Raw genomic sequence first — 14472 nt, forward strand, 5'->3', positions numbered from 1 at the left:
TTTCCACAGGCTACATTTCTGAACCAAATTAAACCAAAAGTTGAGAGTAGTGTCCATTAAAATTCTCATTTGAGACCCGGGTACGTGAACAGCTGTCAAATTAGCATGGGGTTGAGGTCCTGATCGAAATGCATAAATTCACTAAATGTTGATGGCCTCCTTTTCCCATAATTCCCTACCATGCACAATGGATTGGTAAAATCACAGCCCCACCTCAAATCTGACAGGCTATCCTGACAAATAATGCTATCCATGAGGACAAGAATGAAATTATTTCTGTTTCACTGATCCTCTCCAGTTACTTCTCAGTGTTAACCAGTGATATCAGGTATAATGTGCCAAATGGCAGCAGTAGCCTTAGTTGTCCCAGAGTCACTGCCTCCTCATCCTGGGATTATAGTTATTATGTTGATTTATGCCTCCACAGTGAAAATTAGCAATCTGGTAAGGTAGCTAAAAATGAATGTCTCTTCCCCAAGCTGAGCTCCACCCAGCTAAGCCACCAAATGAAGCCATTGCACACAGCAATTAGGTGGGCCAGTTTTGCTTTCCTGGCACACAAGACTAAAGTCCAGTGGCTCAGGATTTCCCTCCCACTGCAATAATTATCATGACTCCCCAACTAATGCCCCCTTTGCCTTTTATAATACCAGTCTGTAGTTTATCCACTCAGAGGAGCTTGACCCCTTGGTTTCTGTTTGTATTTTACTGTTCTTCAATCCAGATCCAATGGCAGAAATTTAGTCAACTCACATTGTAATAGAAAGTTTGGATTTGATATTTTGGGGGATTTGTCTTTGCTTTTTGAGGGACTCTTTGCTTCTTATTTAAGAGCCTTCTAATATCCCAACCTACCCCTTTGTGGAGGTGAGAAGTCCAAAGGTGTTTTGCACATGTTTTCAAACTTTTTCAATGTTTTGATCAACTGTGCTGATTTTTCTCCTTCCTCTTAAAAAAATATTATTTGTTATAAGGGATGATTCTCTGGGAGGGGAAGGAGAAGGGATATATGATATACTATAGTGATGTAAAAAAAAACAGAAAATATCAATAAAACTTATCTTTGAAAAAAGAGCCCCTAACTAGAAAAAAAAAGTTTCCAAATATTGATTCTATGCTACTCTATTGAATAAAATCCAGGTGATAGACTGAATTTCTAACTTTTTAATGGGCTGTTCTTTTGACGTATAACACTGGCTACAAGTCCTCACTGCTTGAAGGACAGTTATGTTGTTGAGGTTTAAGGTTTAAGGTTTAGGGGTGCTTGAGACTCCAAAATACCAACATGCCACGTCCTGCTGAATGAATTCGACTCAAGTCTTCTCAGCCAAAGAAAAGTAAAATTTATTTAAAGTTGCTTTATTAAAAATTGCTTGCATTAGACAGAGTAAGTCTGTACTAGGTCATTCTATGGTGCTTCCACTATTCTATGGCATTCTATGGCACTCTCACACCACATGGTGTGAGATGGGGTCTTATATACAGAAGGTTGTGGGAGGAATCTAGGGGTGGTCTACAGGAGGATTTTGGGGAGGGTCTTCAGGAGGAGTTAATGAGGTCAATGAGTGATTAAGGATGGGAAGCCACCTGAAGACCACAAACAATAGTGGGCTAGGCTAATGGAAGGGTTGGAAGTCTAGTAACAGACTTGCCTCATCAAATGGGATGATTCAATCAAGAGTCCAAGGGAGGTTCCCAGAGCCTGTACCTCAAGGAGAGATCGAGGGGGCTCCCAGAGCCCATACCTCATCAAAAGCAAAGCCAAGTTTATTAAAGATTCTCCATAATGGGTAGACTCTTAAGGAACCTAGGTATCTGAGATGCTTGAATTGGACAAGCCAGCCAGAATAATCTGACACAGAGTGAGTCTGCACTAGATAATTCTCTGCTCCGTCATAGAGGCAAGATGGAGCTTATATATAGAAAAATTGTGGGAAGGCTCTAGGGGTGGTCTAGAGGAGGAGTTTGAGGAGGGTCTTCAGGAGGAGTCAAATGAGGTCAGACTCCAGTAATGAGAGATTAAGGGTGGGAAATAGCTGGAGGCTACCTGGGGATGACAGACAATGGAGGGCTAGGCTAGTTTAAGGGTAACAGATTTGGGCATAGATATTTTGGGAGGATCAAGTGTGGAAGGTAGCTGGATAATGGAGGGCTAGGCTATTAAGAGAGATTTGGGGAGGCCAGGTAGCACAGCAAGTAAGAGCACCGTCTCCAGTGTTGAGAGCTCCAGTGTTGAGAAGACCTGGAGATCGAATCCCGGGCTCGGACACTTAGCACCCACCCAGAAACACCTGGCCGTGTAACCTTGAGCAAGTTACTTAACCCCAATTGCTTAAAATTAAAAAAAAAAAAGAGATTTGGGCCTAGCTATAGGGAAAGGCTTATGGCCTCAGGCAAATGCCTCATGTGGGAAGATTCAAAGAAGTTCCCAGAGCCTGTACCTCATCATTTCCCCGTCAAACAAATGGGACCCAAATTCCTTTGGGGTAAGGTCAAAGGTCTCAGCTTCTGAAAGTGCTTCCTGCTGACAAGGGGCGTAGATCTGTCCCTGTTCAAGGGGTCAGACTTCACATTTAAGGGGTCAGACTCTAGAATATGTCTGATGGCAGGTCCAGTGGGCTGGAGAACTTGGATTCAGTCGGAGATTGGCATATAGCCTGAATGGTCTTCTGGAGGTTAAAGGCTCGAAAGCCTGGCAAGGAGGTTAAGCAAACAAAGACCAAACAAGCACAAAAAAAACTATAGAGAAAGCACAATTTCCCTGGTTGGAATTAAAGATGTCTATAGCAAGACCAAAACTCTGTGAAATATCCCCTTCCTTTCCAAATTGCTCCATGGACATATAGCACATGGGAAACAATAGCAGCCACAGAATCTAATAGTTTTCAAAAACAGGCAACTCCCAAAGCCTGTCCTCTCCTTTCATCATCTTAGAGAGTTAAAGGTTTTTCTAGCTAATGCTGGAGTGGTGGTCAATTTAGTTTTCAAAATCTCAAAAGCTTTCACTTGGTCCAGGTCCCTCTAGACAAAATGAGTTAGAGCCTTGAGTGACAATTAATGGTTGCAGTTCCTCCCAGACCTTGGGCTTAATTGGATACAGACCACAATGGGGGAACACTTTAGTATCTAGGAGTCAAAGAAATGTTGGGGAGGCAGAAGTAGCTCACCCAGGAATTCCCAGATCCCAAACAGTTGACTCAGCTATCTCTCACACTTCCAAGGGAACATGGAACAAGGGAACCTGGGAGGCTTAGAGAAAATTTCCTTCCCAATTTCACCATCAGGCCCCTTCTGAAGAGGTTTCCCACTGAGAGGGTTAGGGTTGCCCCGGAGACCCCAAAATGCCAAAATGCCGAATGAATTCAATTCAAGTCTTCTCAGCCAAAGAAAAGTAAAATTTATTAAAAGTTTGCTTGCATTAGACACAGAGTAAGTCTGTGCTAGGTCATTCTATGGCGCTTTCACACTTCTATGGTGTGAGATGGGGTCTTATATACAGAAGGTTGTGGGAGGAATCTAGGGGTGGTCTAGAAGAGGAGTTTGGGAAGGGTCTTCAGCAGGAGTTAATGAGGTCAGTGAGTGATTAAGGGTGGGAAGTAGCTGGGCTATAGACAATGGTAGGCTAGGCCAGTTCAAGGGTGGGAAGTCCAGCAACAGACCTGCCTCATCAAATGGGATGATTCAATCAAGAGTCCAAGGGAGATTCCTGTACCTCAAGGACTCAAGGAGAGCTCCAGGGGGTGCCTAGAGCCCATACTTCATCACCTTCCCAACAAGGGGACAGGATAAGAGGAGAGCATAAGGAAGAAGCATACAAACAACAGATCCTCAAGTAGACAGGGGACTGGGTATATCTGGAGACATCCCTTAGTTTCCCCTTTGATGCCCCTGACCTCACTGGTCAAGGGGAGGGTAGAACCAATTGGTTAGAACAGAAAAACTTAGCCATAATAAAGTGGGTAACCTAACCTTCAGCCTTGATACTTGCCCAGAGTTCAGCAAGAGAGATGGAGAAAGTGAGAGCACTGCCAAGCCCCAGACTTCCCCATCACTCCAGGTCTTGAGAAGACTGGAGGACAAGGTACTGAGAGGTGGCTCTACCACTTTTCCAACCTCCAGGACAATCCTTCCTCCAATGTCCCTCCTGGTCAGATGGGTAAGGTGATGGTTCCTGGGCTCCCTCTGGGGGGGGCACCCTGGAGGGGCACTCCTTGGACCAGTGACCTTCCTTGGGCATGGAAAGCAGACTTCCCCACTGCCCAAGTAACTGGGCTTCCTCCAAGGAGGGTGCCCTGCAGGGGTTTTTCCTGGCCATGGCAGCAGTCAAGAAAAGAGCATGTCTCTGTCTCTGGTTCGTTCCCTTCATTCTTTCTTCTCTGCTACAGCCAGGTCTCTGTTGTTAAAGACTCCAAAGGCCATCTCCAGTAATTGGGCCTGAGGCGTTTGGGGTCCCATTGCCAATTTCTGCAGTTTCCTCCTAATATCTGGGGCAGACTGATTAATAAAATACATGTTAAGGATTGCTGTCCCTTTTATATTGTCAGGATCTAAATTCGTATACCTTTTAAAAGCTTCTACCAGTTGGTCCTGGAAGAGGGCAGGGTTTTCCTTTTCTCTCTGAGTAATTTCCCTAATTTTCTGATAATTTACTTGCTTTTGAAATGTAGTTCTTAGGCCTTCTAACAGGCAAAGTATCATATGGTCTCCTTTTCCCCTATGTTCAAGTGTTTGATTCTTTGGCACCCTTAAAGGATATGGAAGTGTCTAAGCTTTTTGCAAATGGTATAGTGGAGGGGTGGTCTCCTGAACCCAGTTCCATTTAACTACTTAACTTTTACAAAGAATATTTACTTCAAAAAGTATAATTCCAAATAAATAAACTCACTCCCCCAATTATGAGGCTTAGCACCTATACCACCTCAGTCTCTGGGGAAGGGAAGGAGATTAGGTTTATAACTTAGTTCAATTTATATAGAAGACAGTCCCAAATTCTAAATCCAAACTTTCTTTAGGCACCCTGGCTTCTCCAGGCTTCCCTGCCAGGTTGGCTGGCTGCAACATCCTGTCTGGAAACTTGGTTCCAAGGCTGTCACAGCTCAAACTCCAGGTCTGGTGGGGATGACTGCCGGTACCTGAAACTAAGGACAAAAGACACAGAACAGAAACAGAAATCTCAGTCCAAGAGAAATTTTGGAGCCACAGGGCAGAAGGGAAAGCAGGTGAAGGAAGTCCTTCCCCTGCCATTTCAGCCTCCACAACTTGGCTTACATTCTGTCCTTCCTCACTTCTTACATAGCTACCACCTTAGTTTTGGCCCTTATTACCTCTCTCCTGGATAGCTGATGACCTCTTACCATATGAGTTCTCCTATCAATAGAACATCTCATACCAATGAACTCTTAATTGGTATCCCTGCCTCAGGTTTCTCTACACTCCCACCCATTCCATGAAAATGATTTTCTTTATGCAACAGTGAATGCCCTGGCCTACACTGCCTGAAGGCTAAGTGTGTCACATTTTACCCCTCCCTCAGGGTTCTTTCCTTGGCTCAAACCCCCACCAATATCATTCCCCTCAATTTTAGGGGTCTCTTGCACCCCAGTTCCATTAAAACCATTTAAAAGATTAAATTTTACAAAGAAAATTACTTTAAAGTAGTATATATACTTCAAAGGTATAACAATAGCAAACATATAAACACTGACTCTCTAAACACCTGGGAGGCATAACCTCACCCTTATACCTTCTTAGTCTCTGAGGAGAGGAGAATTAGATTCATAGTTTAACTCAATTCCTATATAGCATAGTCTGATCCAAGTCCAAAGCCTTCCTGGGACTAGAGTTTCAGACACCGTAGATTCTTAGCTTCTCAGCTAGGCTAACAGCAATGTGAGACCAGCAATCCTGACTTCAAGGTCACCAGGGCTCATGCTCCTGGGTCCAGGGCCACTACCACCAGCACCTAGAAATGAAAAGGACAAACAAAAAGACCTCTATCTCAACTGTGATTCTAGGGGCCACACAGCCAAAGGGGGCAGATGACTTGGACCTTACTCCCACACAGCTCAGTGCATAGCACATAGTGGAGGTGAAGAGGACTTTGACTGTCCTCCTCCTCCTCCACCCTCCCATAATGCCCTCAGAAAGTACTGGGCAACTGTCCCGATCTATTAGTGTTAAAGAAACAACCTGTTTCAACTCTGTAACTAAAGGAAAGAGGCTTGCGTGGGAGGTGAATGCCTAATGTCTTCTACCAAAAGCAAGTCCCTGGAGTCACCTACATGGGTGCCTCTGTCTTGTGTGATCCGGATTTGTCCAAAGCCCCATTTCTGTTCAAGTACAGACCTGACTGTACAGCTCCTATTACAAGTAGTCTTACACAATAAACTCCAATGGCTCCTTTTTGCCTGTAGGATAAAAAGAAATTCTTCTGACCTTTAAAGTCCTTCCCACCCTAGCCCCAACTTACCTTTCTAGCCTCATTATACATTACTTTCCTTACCACACTCTACCTTCCAGCCAAACAAGCCCTCTTGTGATTCCTCACACAAAGAGCTCCATCTCTTATCTGTGTCTCTTTACACTGGCTATCCACCCCTCATGCCTAGAATAGACTCCTCCCTTCATCTTGTCTGACTATGTAGAATCTCTTACTTCCTTCAAGTCACAGCTTAATAACCACTTCCTGCATGAAGGTTTCCCAATTCCCAGTAGCTACTGGTGACCTCCCTCCCATATTTGCTAGAGCTAGCTCACATGGGTCATAAGAACTGATTGTTTGGTTTTCAGTGTGGGCATTTACACCTTCAGAATCCCAGGGCTTGATTGTTTTATTGATTGTCTAGACTTAAGAAAGTGGTGGAGAAAATCTTAATAATGCAGATTCAAGTTAAAAGTCTGTCATGTATACATTATTTTTCCAGAGGGTCAGTTAAAAAATTTGCCACCACACCGACTCCATCCCCAACCACCTTGGATTTATTTGGTATTTATTCTATAAATGCTTATATCTGTACATGTTTTCTCTCCCTATAAAATGTAAGCCTCTTGAAAGCAGAGACTGTGAGGGAAAATGGGTACATTAATGAATTGTTGGTGGAATAGTGAACTGGTCTAACCATTCTGAAGAACAATATGGAACCATGCCCAAATAGCTCCTGGCCTCAAGAGCTCCAAAGTCATAAGAACCAACTGTCATTATTTTAACTCCATCTCATTGAATGTGGTGCTGTCAGGACCACAGAGTTCTAAATATGAGATCTAGTAGTTTGTGTACATGTAGATCATGGAAGAGTATCACCAGAATTAAGTAACTCCTTTGCCCCTCCAAGGTCTCTGTATGAGAGCAACTGCTGCATTTTTCCAAAATTTGGGAACATAAATAGCCTATATCATCTAGCCATAGCTGCCTAGTTATTAGCACATTAGTGTCCAAATCCCCCTATTGTTGAAACTCCTTCTGTTCTGAGAGTTGACTTTGCTGATCACCTTTGTAGCCTCTCTGACCATAAATATCCTGCTGGAATTCCTGGCATGATTACTCTCCATTATAAGAACCCTAGGCAAAAGAAGTCCCTTGGATGACCATGACAGCCAAGGTTCAGGATGTCTCTAATTGTTGGATTCCAGGATTGAGGCATGCTCCATCGATACCAGACAGCTAGATGATACAGCAGATGTTGTGCTAGACCTGCAGTCAGGAAGATATAAGTTTAAATCCAACATCAGACATTTACTAGCTAGGTGACCCTGGGCAAATCACCTATTTATTTATGTTTAACATTTTTTTCTTTTTAAATTTTGAGTTCTAGGTTCTTTCCCTCCCTCTTACCCCTCCCCTATCCAATGAGAAGGCAAATAATATAACATTATACATGTGAAATGATGTAAAGCATTTCCATATTAACCATATCACAAAAAAAGTTAAAAAAAAGAATGCAAGAATATTATACTTCAATACACACTCAGAGTTCATCAGTTCTCTCTCTGTAGGTAGATAGCATTTTCTCATCATGAGTCCTTTGCAATTGTCTTGAGTCATTGTATGGATCAGAGTATCCAAGTCTTTCACAGTTGATCATCATTACATACATTGCTGAACAGTGATCTCCTGATTCTTTTCATTTCACTTTGCATCAGTTCATATAGATCTTGTAATGTTTTTCTGAAACCACCCCCCTCATCATTTCTTATATGGTAGTAGTTCTCCATCATAATCATATGCCACAGCTTGTCCAGCCATTCTGCAACTGCCTCAGTTTCCTCATCTGTAAAATGGGGATAATAATACCATCTAGCACTCTGGTGGTAAGCATCAAATCTGTACATTTCTTTGCAAAACTAAAAGCATTATGTAAATACTAGCTATGATTATTACTGATCTACTAAGGCTGGATGAATAACTGCTTCTCTGACTTTCCTATCTCCAAGCACCTCTCTACCCTGAGTATTAGTCAGCCTTAGATAAGTATTAAATAAATATTCTGCAACTTGATTGTGCGCATCTAAGTATTCTGCCTCAGCACCCTAAGAATGGGTCACCTGAAATGAATGACCATACCTATCACTTTAACTAGATGTCTGAATAGGGCCCTGTCCCCTAAGGACAGAAATCCTCTCTGATTTCTCAAGATTTGGGGTTTTTTTTTTGGGGGGGGGGGGTTGGCTTTTTGGGGGGGGGGGGGGGGGGGGGGGGGGGGGGGGGGGGGTTTAAGTGACTTGCCCAAGATCACATGGCTAGTAAGTGTTAAGTGTCTGAGGTTGGATTTGAATTCAGGCTCTCCTGACTCTGCGTCTGGTGCTCTATCACTGCTACACTGAGCTGTCCCGGATTTCTTAAGATTTTAAAAAAGAGAAGAAAACTTTTTTTTTAATAATAATTTGTTAGCTCTTCTACTCAGGAAAGTCCCTTACCCCCTCTGAATGTCAATTTTAATCCTATGATCTTCAGGTAGCACCCTTTCTGTTCAAACTCTCTCTACCTGTTAAATGGGGTATCTCCCTCTGGGTGACTAGCTCTGTTGCTAAACGCCAGGGCCAGCATTTGGAGTGCAGGGGAGAGAAAATCCCCTCCTCCTCAAGAAATAAAAGCTGGGTCTTTCTCCAATGGCCAGTTACTGCCTTGGAACATACTGGAACATACTCAACTGGCAAGGCCAATTTTTCTGCCCCTCCAATAATATTCCTCCTTCAGACTCAATGAGAGACAGAGAGATTACTAGCCATACACTAAGACACTGGGAATACTGAACTACTGAAAAGAACAGAACAAAATCAGTTCAGTAACTTCCTCCCCCTCTCCAGAGGTGAAAAACTATGGGTGTGAGATACTGCATATAGTACTGTCCTACCCTTATGATGTGGGTTTTGGTTTTGCTGAACTGATTTTTTCCTCTCCTTTTTTTAACTTTTGTTCCAAATAATGGTTCACTGAGTTAGGGAGAGAGGAGACCTGTATTTGGAAATGAAAACGATATAAAAACAAAAGCTATCAATAAAAAGAAAATTTTTTAAAATAATGCAACAATGCTACAAAGTAGAAGGCCTTAAATTCCTCGTCCAGACACAGAGCCAAGTATGAATACTCACCAGGATGAGACCACACCCAGACTGAATTGTTCTGACTTGTAAGGACAGAGATGGTGAAAGCAGAGGGAGTTCAAAAAAGATTGAAAGAGCAGTAATACTGGGCCCTTTACTAATTCATTTTGCACTCCCATTACCTGGTTCATACCAAAAGACACCAGGCCATTTGCTATAAGGAGGAGGGGGCACCTCCAGTCGTCCTGATCTATATCTTGCCACTGGACCCAAATGGCTCCGGAGGAGAAAGTGAGGCTGGAGACTTTGCACAGCCCTCCCTCACTTAAATCCAATTCACTTGCATGTCACGGCATCACCTTCCTGATGCTGTGGTCCTCTTTGAGAAGGAAGGACAAACAACAACAATAAGGATGAAGGCCTTTCAATTCAACAAATATTGATGAATATCTGCTATCTGCAACACCTTGGCTAAGGTTTGTGGAATTCCAAGATGTAAATAAAATGTGAACCTACCCTCAGGGAGCCTACAGTCTAATTGAGACCTAGATATACTAAATAACTATAATATCAAATGGGCTGTTGCAAGTACATAGGAGAGGTCAAATGAGAAATCTGAGGAGGAAGTCAGTTATGACTGGGGGAAATCAGAAGGAGCTTTATATAATTAGTCAACTAATATTTATCTTGTCACTGGACTCCAATGACCTTGGAGGAGTGAGCCAAGCTCTGCCTCATTTAAATCCAATTTACTTTAAAGTCAAGACATCACCTTATGATGTCATTGTTCCTCTTCCAGAAGGAAGGACAAACAATAACAACAACCTACTATGTGCCAGGGATTTCACTAAATGCTGGGGAAGCAAAAAAAGACAAAAAAATAACCAAACAGTCGCTGCTCTCAAAAAGCTCACAGTTACATGTGGCTGGGGTCTGAGTTAGTCTTTGACAGATGAGTAGAATTTCAGAAGAAATGGGGTAGGAGCCCAGACCTGCATCCTCTAAGCCCTCAAAGTCAATAGATCTTACATCAAAAGTTCTTTTATTCTGAGCAGAATATTCTAGAAACCTATGATTTGGGCACAAAATAAAGGAAAAAAAATTATTCCACCAAGTGAATAATTTACAGGAAATGAGTATGTAGTCTGCTCTCTTTTTTCTCATCTCCAAGAGCATCTGAAGAAAATGGGAGGAGGCAGTAAAGGCATTTCATTGCCCAAGTCTGTGTGTGTGCCTGTGTGTGTGTGTGTGTGTGTGTGTGTGCCCCCGTGTGCATGCCTGAGCCTGCGCTAGATTTGAGAACACTACCCTCAGACTGCTGTCAACCTGGGCAGCAGCGTAATAAGGTTTCACTTCTACAATATCCTAAGGCAATTCTGTGGTGCCTTATTCCTGGGCCACCCTGGGAATATCTGTTCACAAATCACAGATAGAAATTGAATCAGAATTAAGATGGGTATGAATTGAGGTCAGTGAGAGACTCTGCCCTTAGCTGAAGTTTCCTCCCCCCAGTCCCTTAGGGGACATCTGTCACTGAACAACCTTTGCATCTGACAGAAGAACCATGTTCTTTAAACGAGAAGAAAACAGCCAAGATGTGGATTTCTACATTTCAATCTTAAAAGATCTGGGACCTTGGTCGTATTTCTACCTGGACTTAAACCCTCAGTTGTCTCATCCATAAAAATGAGGGTATTGGATTAGCTGATATTTAAGGTCCCTTTTAGTGTCAAATTCTCTAAATAAAGAGAACAATTCCACCTGGGGAAAACGTGCTTCTCCAGGCAGACTTCACCAGCTCTGAGCAGCTCCATAGAAGACCATAATAGTCTTTTGGACTCCTTGATAATGTCAGAGCTCCCACCAATCCTGGACCATGACCTTAGGCCATTCATTCACTCATTAATTTAACAACTATTTACTGTATATATATTATGTATGGCCAAGGCACTGTGTTAAACACCCAGGAGATAGAAAGCTGTGCACCCAGCTAGATAGTACAGAGCCATGGACCCAAAATCAAGAAGACCCGAATTCAAATCAAGCCTTCATATACTTAGCAACTGAGTAAGTCATTTGATCTTTCTTAGCCTCAGTTCCCTTGTCTAAAAAATGGGGATAATATTGGCACATACCTCCCAGGGATGCTGTGAAGCTTTCATATGAGATAATATTTGTAAAATGCATTATAAACCTTGAAGCACTATATAAATGCTGGCTATGATTAAGGATAAGATCTATTGAAATACATTATCAAAATATTAAGAACAAGTCCAAGTGCTCCAAGTTCAGAATCCCTGATCATGATGGGAATTTGATTCTTGTTCATCAAACTTATGATTAGCTAGATGGCTTTGAAGTCAGAAGACCTGAGTTCAAATCCATCCTCACATACTTACTAGCTAAGTGACCCTGGGCAAATCACTAAGCCTTGTTTGCCTCAGTTTCTTCATCTGTAAAGTGAGATGGAGAAAGAAATGGCATACCACTCCAGTATCTTTGACAAGAAAACCCAAAAATGGGGTCACAGAGAGTCAGACATGACTGAAAAATGACTGAACAACAACAAATAACAATCAGACTCAGAAGACTGATAAGCAAGAATTCCAGTGCTTTTAGAACAAGGGATATATACCTTTCCATCATCAAAAAATTTGTGTCCACTATCACACAGTCCCAAAGGTTAACTTCGTGAATCTATCGGCTCTAGTAATATTCTCTAAATCCTGCTAACTAGGGTATGAATTGTGTCATTTTGTAGGATTATCTAAAAATCTGAGAAAAACTCCACAGTTGTCTTAGTATAGCATAGCCAGCCTTTGTCCAGAAGGACATGAGCACAGCACCTGCCCCAGATGAACAATTTATGAATCATTAATCACCCAGTGCCCTTGTCAATGAACTTGACAGATCTCAGAGAATGGGGACCTGTGGCCTCTGCCCTGCACACAGTTATACAGGGGAACAAGTGCTCTTGTGATCAATCATCCTGCTGTGAATTATACAAAAACGACAAAGTTGAATGTGTAATTATTCCTTCCTGAAAACACAAAGAGCCTTTATAAAGAAGAGGCTAGGGTTTCTTAAAATGTAGAGACAAAAAAAAAAGCACTCATATGCAAAAAAAAAAAAAACACACAAAAAAATAAATGAGATAAACTAAAAAGAGTGACAATGATGACTCTTTAAACCTCCTTCTAATTGTACAGAAGGGCACTGTCAAAAAGGCAAATATAAATCAGTTCTCTTAAAAAAAGAAAAATGCCAGTCCTCATTTGACAGGATTAGATCTGAAAGCAGAGTGAGACAAATGGCTAGGCTTTTGGCAGATCTGCTCCACCCTCACCAAAGTGAAGGCTTCAATTACAATTGTTTTGCATTAAAAGGGAGGATCCATTCTGCCCACTGCCACAGACATTTAAATGGGAAAGTTCCTCATAAAATGCTGGGAAGGAACCAGACATCACCAAATGAAAGTGAATGACAACTTCCCTGCTAGCAAGGACTCACTAAGGTGTGTTAAATCTCTCAGATTATAGAGAAGACTTGAATACAGGCATTCTGCAGACAAAGATCCTCTTGGTTGCATCAGGATATCCGATGAGAATAATTGTATGTTTTTGTGTTTGGTCATCAGTCTTTTATTAATGTCCAATTATCTTAAGATATCATCAGAGATAGCTAGTTTTCTTGTGCCAAGACTGAAAAACTGGGCAGAGGTGAGGAACTCATTTACTTTTGAACTGTCCTCCATCTAGACACTTCATTGTGTTAAAAAAAAAAACAACAGTTCATTGATTTTTATTGAAAAGCAATTTAGTAAACAAAGGAAATAGGCCAGCACCCAGGTCTCACTTCATCTTCCCAGGCTTAGCTGTTGCTAAGCTTTTGTAGGCTAGGAAACTACTTTTGTCTTATTCTGGATAAAGAGAAAATGGAAAAAAAAATTATTTCAAACTCTTCAGTTCCAAAAGTAGTTTTATTTACTATTTTGTATTTTCTAAAGGTAGGTAAGTATAGTGGAGTGGACTGTTGTTTGTCTTTCCATTTTGAAAAAAAAAAAAGACGATAACATCACAGGGTAATTTAAATGAGGCAGAGTTGCATGAGGTTGTCAGCCTCGCTATCTCTTCCAGAGTCATCAGAGTCCAGTGGTCAGTGGTGAGACAAAAGTCAGGACCACTGATAATGACCCAGGATGCTGTGGATGACCTTGTCATCTTCTATGTCTGACCCCACTCTAAGCACTCCACAGCACCTGCTTCATCAGCCTTCATGGCTGCTGCAACAAATTGTTCTTATCTACCCATTCTGCCAGGGAGAAGAGAGTAGACATTCCCCTCACTCACCAATGGGTTTAAGGCCTGTTGGTTAGCTTCAACCTGGTTTAGCCCATCTGCCTAGACAGTTTACTGGGGTGTGGCCCCTGCACACACTGCAGCTTCTTAGAGCCACAAATGAGAGCTAAATGCCATGTGGACACCAAAGGTGGATGAGCAGCCCTGAAAAGTGCTGGGCAAGTCCTCACACCAGAAGTGCTAGTCCTCCCTGAATACCCTTTACACTCCATTCATCTCTTCTCAGATGGAGGTGGATTAGGAACCAGGAGAACTCCTACCACTTACTTAGGAAGGCAGCTGTGATCTAGGTACAGTGGCCCTCACAGTTCCATGCTGCTGGGGAGGCAGAGACTGGTGAGCCTCTTGAGTTCAAGAGCTCTGAGTTATAGTAGAGCCAAAGTCAATTGAGTGTCTGGGTACTAGTATCATGAGTGAAGAACTACCATGCTGCCCAAGGAGGGGTGTATAGCCCCGATCTGTAAAATGGAGCAAGTTAAAAGCTTCCATGATAAGTGTTGGGATCTGGCCCATGTATGACCACTGTACTTCCAGCCTGTGCAAAAGAGGGAAACTGAGTCTCAAAAAAAGGAGG

At 42.3% G+C, this 14472-nt stretch overlaps 1 long non-coding RNA gene across 1 annotated transcript; it reads right to left on the reverse strand.

The window, feature by feature from the left end:
- Positions 1-3385: 3385 nt before the first annotated feature.
- On the reverse strand, positions 3386-6642 carry LOC138145915 (uncharacterized). The gene is made up of 4 exons (XR_011164341.1): positions 6503-6642; positions 6282-6407; positions 5744-5962; positions 3386-5138 (listed from the first exon to the last, which is right to left on the reverse strand). It is a non-coding gene; the product is annotated as an uncharacterized lncRNA (long non-coding RNA).
- Between the last annotated feature and the right edge of the window lie 7830 nt (positions 6643-14472).

The sequence above is a fragment of the Petaurus breviceps genome, unplaced genomic scaffold (assembly GCF_028583685.1).
Source record: "Petaurus breviceps papuanus isolate PSGF00001 unplaced genomic scaffold, PetGlider_PUasm1.0 90750, whole genome shotgun sequence".
NCBI classification, from domain to species: Eukaryota; Metazoa; Chordata; class Mammalia; order Diprotodontia; family Petauridae; genus Petaurus; species Petaurus breviceps.